Here is a 6679-nt window from a genome sequence, read left to right as displayed (position 1 = left end):
CAAAAAATATATATATATAATAAAGAGAAAAAACGAAAAGGATCTTATAGCAAAAAAAAAAAAAAAAAAAAATGTGATCAGGTGCTTCAAATCTGGGAGCTCAGCCACTTTGTTGTTATTTTGTAACTCCCATCATCATTTAATCCCAAGATGTTTATCTTTGTGATGTAGATTTTGGGATGGTCAGCATCAATCTTAGCCATTTATTGACACTTTGACTCCTATCACTTCTTTCATAAACTCACCTACTTATAACCATGTGTATGTATATATATATATATATATATATATATATATATATATATATATATATATATATATATATATATATATGTGTGTGTGTGTGTGTGTGTGTGTGTGTGTGTTTGGAGATATACAAAATTTATAAATAGATTTAAATAATATGTGCGGAAATTTCTCGGTCTTTTCGGCTATCATCTCTTCAGGAAAAAAAAATCGATAGCAAACAAAACAATATTGTTGGCGAAATTAAAGAGCACTACTGGGGAATTTGGATGTGCCAAAATTAAGAAAAAAAACGATTACAAAAATTTTAATCTGTAAATACAGCGTTTAAAAGCGACTAAAACCGGGCACAACGAGGGAGAAAAAATAAAAACAAAAAAAGGGGGGAAGGAGAAAAGGGGTCAAAGTTCCTACAAAAAGAAATAATGCTTTTGTTGTCTCCTTTTGCCGGCATAAAGAAGGTGTCCGAACCGCAATAGAGACAGACTCCAAAATCTTTAAATGGTTTTGGCGTCTTCTCTGTGTAACGCCTCGGACTACTCTATTTTATACTTGTCGGCACAGCACGTATCGTCAACCAAATGCTGGCCAATAGCAGAGTCCAAGGCTATATAAGGAGGGAGACTACCAGATCCTACCCTCCCCTGTTTGATTTTAGATTGAACGTGCTGGTTTCTATGAGTTAGCAAATGCAAAGATGTTCGCCCGACATAACCAGCATCGCATTGGAATTTAAATTGATAAACAATATTACTAATTTGGGTGTAAGGCAAACTATCTTTGCGAAAAGAAGGAAAAGCAGGTCTCGTAGTGTATACCAAACGCAAGGAAACAGAGTAGAAGCACTTATGAACACCTCTAACACTCGGTTTTGACAATTTAATACTCTTGTCCCCAATCCACGGTAATTTTAAATAAACCGGGCACTTCGCAGGTCTAAATTTTTAGGGGATTTAAAATAATCACCAACCTTCTTGTCAATGCCGTAGGTATTAATTATGCTAGACAATCGGAAGGAGAGGATGACTTTCGAAAATATCGGCGAAAAAAGCGACCCCTCCCTGTAGAAAAGTGCCCAGTTGACGGTAAGGAAATTAATGATTTTAGTCTTCAATAAGATCCAAAGGTTGGTTGGTTGTTTTTGTTTTACGGCATATCAACCCTTTTTGGGTTATTTATAATGCCGAATCCAAAGATTTTGAAGAAATTTTTTTTTATAGAATATATTTGTTGTTTTCACGTCGGTTTCTATTCAACCCATAGTTGGGACCCTAACAGGTACTACCACTCCGGGTCAGACTGGACCTGGGAGCAATGGTAATTAAAGGGTGACTCCATACTCCCCAAAGCCCACAAGTTGGGGCCTCACCACTGGATATAGTTTAAGGTCAGATCCAGGACCCCCATTGAGGGACTTTTACCCTCTGCAGGGGGGCAGTCGGCGTATTCTAATGCCCCACCGACAGGGCCTAAGGTCCAAAGGATAAGCATTATTGATAAATATTTCTCTGATCTTATCAAGTTCGGAGTCTAATCTACTAGGTGAACATATCATGAGAGCTCTATGTACCAGCGTATTAATTAAGTTGACCTTACGGGATTCAGGTACAAAGACGACCAGTTCATATTTAAGCCATGAAAGTAGGCTTCCTATAAATTGTAGTGAGAAACCCCTCCCCCTTGAACGTTTAACGAGAACATCCAAGAAGGGAAGAAAATTGTCCTTCTCACTTTCCATAATGAACTTTAGAGCCCATGCAAGGAATTCAACCTATTAAAAAATGCTGACGCTTCATTTTGCGATGAAAACATAGCAAAAGTGTCAACATATCTGAAATATGTGGTGGGTTTTGTTCCAGAATTGAACAGAACGGATTCGTAGTAACCAACAAAAATATCAGCTAAAGTTGGAGTCAACGGACTCCCCATTGAAACCCCGTCGACCTGACAGTACATAATGTCACCAAAGCTAAACTCCACTGATTTGGTGCACATGAAAACGAGTTCAGTAAATATCTCTTTGGAAAAGCGCGGAGAAGTCAGGCGATCGCCATAAAACGCGTCGGTACAAATACGTATCGTCTCATCTAACGGTATGTTAGTAAAGAGACTAGAGACATCAAATGAAAACGTAAACGATGTCTCTGCATTCGAATCCAACCCACATAGACATTTAACAAACCGAAAAGAGTCAAGAATACAGTGCGTGCTATATAAGTCACGCACGGGGTGCAAAATTTTGACAAGCCACTGAACCAAAGAATGTTGAGCAGAACCTATCATAGATAAAATAGGTCTCAGTGGAACACCTTGTTTATGGATTTTAGGGAGACGATACAATCTGGACCCTTGTGACCAAGAGGGTCTAATCTTGTCCTAAACGTCCTTGCAAAAAAAAAGTTCTTTTTAAGTAATACAAGTAGACGTATTTGTATTTTGGCCTCGTTTTGGCAAGTATTATCCGTCAACTCAACAGGGCCAAGTTTCCGGAAGTTGCAAGCATCGTTAAGAATAAATAACATTTTCTCAACGTAATCGGATGTATCCAAAATAACAACTGGTTCTTTTGTCTGGTTTACACATATATATGCCGGCATTTAACTTTAACGCTTTGATAATATTTAACTGCGTTTTATTCCAAACAAAGTCGCTTGACATTATTGATGATTGCATTGACAATTTAAAGTTGATGATTTTAAATCCGCTTAAAAAGTTTCGACCTGTGAAATGCCCGGTTTATTTAAAATTACCGTGGATTGGGGACAAGAGTATTAAATTGTCAAAACAGATTGTTAGAAGTGTTTAGGAATGCTTCTACTCTGTTTCCTTGCATTTGGTATACACTACGAGATCTGCTTTTCCTTTTTTTTTTCGCAAAGATAATCTGCGTTACACCCAAATTAGCAATACTAGCATAGGTGCCCGGCGTTGCCCGGGTGTTTGGAAGTATATGTTGAGCAAAAAAAAAAAAAAAAAGTGGTAGTAGGAACGCAGGCTCGAACCCGTACCGTGAAGGAGGAAAAGAACGGGTGAAAACGTAACGTCTTTGCTGTTACGACCACCACCAAACCGTAAGTGACGTAGGTATTAATTATGCTAGACAATCGAAAGGAAAGGATGACTTTCGAAAATATCGGCGAAAAAAGCGACCTCCCCCTGTAGAAAAGTGCCCAGTTGAAGGTGAATATATTAATGATTTTAGCCAAATTTTTGATATTTGTCGTCTGAAATGTCGAACTTCAAAAGTTATTAACAGCCAAATTTCTGGCCGAAAATGGATCACAAAGATTTTTCCTAACCTCACAACCTTATATATCAAATTTCGAGTCTGTAGACTTAAAATTGATAGTTATTGCGTAGGGAAATGTACACAGACAGACACACATACACACAGACACACAGACACGTTCAATTTTAAAGATATACTAGCATTTCGGCCCGGCGTTACCCGGGTGTTTGGAGGTGTATGCTGAGACAAAAAAATAGCGAAAAAAAAAATAAGAAGGTCAACTTTTTTAGTTTTGACCCCTATTATGACCCCTTAAATTTTATTGTTTATGGCTCACATCAAGTTATTAAGTTAGATCTGTGTCCAAGAAACCTGTATCTAAAATTTCAAATGTTTATACCCGAAATTGTCGGAGGAGTTTGGTAGAATTCTCAAAGGTCAAATCGTTGAACTTTGACCGCTTAACACAAATTTATGGCCGAAAACGGATCACAAAGATTTTTTCCCAATCTCAGTACCCTGTATATCAAATTTCGAGTCTGTAGACTAAACATTGACAGAGTTATTGCGTAGGAAAATGTACATGCACAGACACACAGACATACACACAGACACGTTCACTTTATATGTAGAGAGAGAGAGATTATTCATCAATTTTAATGGCAGTGCGTTGCTGGTTATGTCGGTGGGTGGGGGAGAATCTGATAGTCTTTCTCCTTCTGTAGTCTTGGACTCTGCTATTGGCCAACATTTGGTTGACAATACATGCTGTGCCGACAAATATAAAATAGAGTGGTTCGAGGCGTTACACAGAGAAGACTCCAAAAACCATTTAAAGATTTTGGAGTCTGTCTCTATTGCGGTTCGGACACCTTCTTTATGCCGGCAAAAGGAGACAGCATAAGCATTATTTCTTTTTTGGGGAACTTTGACCCCTTTTCTCCTCCCCCCTTTTTTTCTTCTTCCTCGTTGTGCTCAGTTTTAGTCGCTTTTAAACGCCGTACGTTTTTTTTTTCTTAATTTTGGCACATCCAAATTCCCCAGTAGTGCTCTTTAATATCGCAACACTATTATTTTGTTTGCTATCGATTTTTTCCTGAAAAGATGATAGCCGAAAGAGCTCTCGACGAATTTCCGCTCATATATATATATATATATATATATATATATATATATATATATATATATATATATATATATATATAGAGAGAGAGAGAGAGAGAGAGAGACGCTTTCGTTTAGTCTCGAAAGACAAAGGATACCCCTGTAGGGGCAATTGTGCGTGTAACTGTGAGCAAGGGTTGCGTAATCTCCAATTTGATAAAAGTTCCATTATAGGATATTTATTATGGGGTAGAGCTGAAACGGTCGAACATCCTAGCTCGAGGTAAATAAAGGCAAAAGTATCCATGCATTAATATGGGAGGGGAGACTATCTTCAAGTAATATCCTAAACTGGGAATGGGGCAACGGACTTATATTAAGTAGATAATAATAAGTCCTTATCACCTTTTTTTTCCATTTTTTTTTTAATGGAGAGTAGATAATGCATGTGGATGTGTTATCGGCAGCTCCAGTAACTCTCGCTTCTCCTTTTTTGTCCTTCAGTCCTCATTTCCAATAAGTGATTTTTCTGACAAAGGGTGAAGAAAATGCTGCTTTCCAGATCGGTAGTACTTTGTGAACAGTAGCCTGAGATGTCGGAAAATTTCTGTTTCTATTTCTATCCTTGTGGTCATGTCACTAGTAAGGGTGTTGGAGGTAAACGATACATCTGGGCTGACGTTGTCCACCTAATAGTCAGGGACCCGAACCTTGGATTAACCACTAAGGAGGCTATCCTATCAGCAGGTGCAAAGTACCGAGGCTTTACATTATCATGTGCTACAAAAAAAAAACTTCTTGTCTTTTCCTCTCTTACTGTCCTGCTCCAACCAAGTCTACCGATCTGCTCCACAAATCCCAAAACCTCATCATGACAAATCTAAAAAAAAAACACGAATAAACATAGGACCCCATTCTCCAACGTAGACCCATTCTACCAGGCCCCCTTCTCCAACATCAGGGGTCTACGCTCCAACATTCCAGAGGTTGAAACACAATTACAGGGGACCAAACCGGACATATTCTTTCTAAGTGAAACTGGCATAGGGCCAACCACTTCGCTAGAAAAATTCATAATTAAAGGATACTCTAACTTACCATCTAAATCTCACCCCCAAGATCCCCATGGGCATGGAATATGTGCCTACATCATTGATGGCTTTCCATGTGGTAGGGGTATCTCCAGAGAAGACCCTAATTTACCTTATATGTGCTTCCGGGTTGCACTAGCTTACACCACTGCATTTATATTTGCCCTCTATCGACCCCACAACAGTGGGGTTACTATCTTTAAGAGCATATCGTAGAAAATTGACCACATCCTGTCTGCTCATCCTTCGGCTAACATTCACATTTGCGGTGACTGAAATGTCCATAATGTGGAATGGCTGACCCACTCGAATAAAACCGATGACGAGGGGAGATTGTGCCATGATTTTGCCACGGCCTATGACCTCACTCAGATTGTTCACTAACCTACCCGTGTGCTCGATACTACCGGTCAATATGCAAGCCTTCTAGACCTTTTCCTCGCAACTTCCCCTGAGCTCTGTTCATGTTCCGTTATATCTCCTCTGGGATCCTCCGACCACTCTGTTGTAGCAGTTAAGATAAAAATGAAATGCAATAAGTCTTCAGACATACCTCTCCACCGTACTGTATATCGATATTCTATGGCTGACTGGGATAGCTTCGGTACATTCATATCTGGCCTACCTCTGAATTCGATGTTTAAAAAGGATGTGTCCTCTATAGTATCAGACCTGACGGAATGGTAAATTGTAGGCATAAACCGATTCATACCATCCAAAAAAATTCCATCAAAAATCTAACAGCCTGCCATGGTTCTCCCCTGAATGTGCTGCTGCCGTCGCGCACAGAAATCACTTTTTCCATAGCTACCAACGTAATAGATGTACTGAGACTAAAGCTGCTTTCAGGAACGCCAGCAACCACTGTAAAAGAGTAATAAAAAATGCAAGAGAGCTATATGCTCAGTCCGTTAGATCCAAAGTAGCTGATCAGCGGCTTGGTTCCCACCAGTTCTGGCAAATAGCAAACGGGATCCTGAACAGAAGCGTGCGTTCTATCCCAACCATC

The sequence above is a fragment of the Euprymna scolopes genome, chromosome 31 (genome assembly GCF_053919585.1).
Source record: "Euprymna scolopes isolate OS-2025 chromosome 31, ASM5391958v1, whole genome shotgun sequence".
In the NCBI taxonomy this organism is placed as follows: domain Eukaryota; kingdom Metazoa; phylum Mollusca; class Cephalopoda; order Sepiida; family Sepiolidae; genus Euprymna; species Euprymna scolopes.
The sequence above is the reverse complement of the archived record's forward strand: the minus strand, read 5'-3'. Positions refer to the sequence as shown.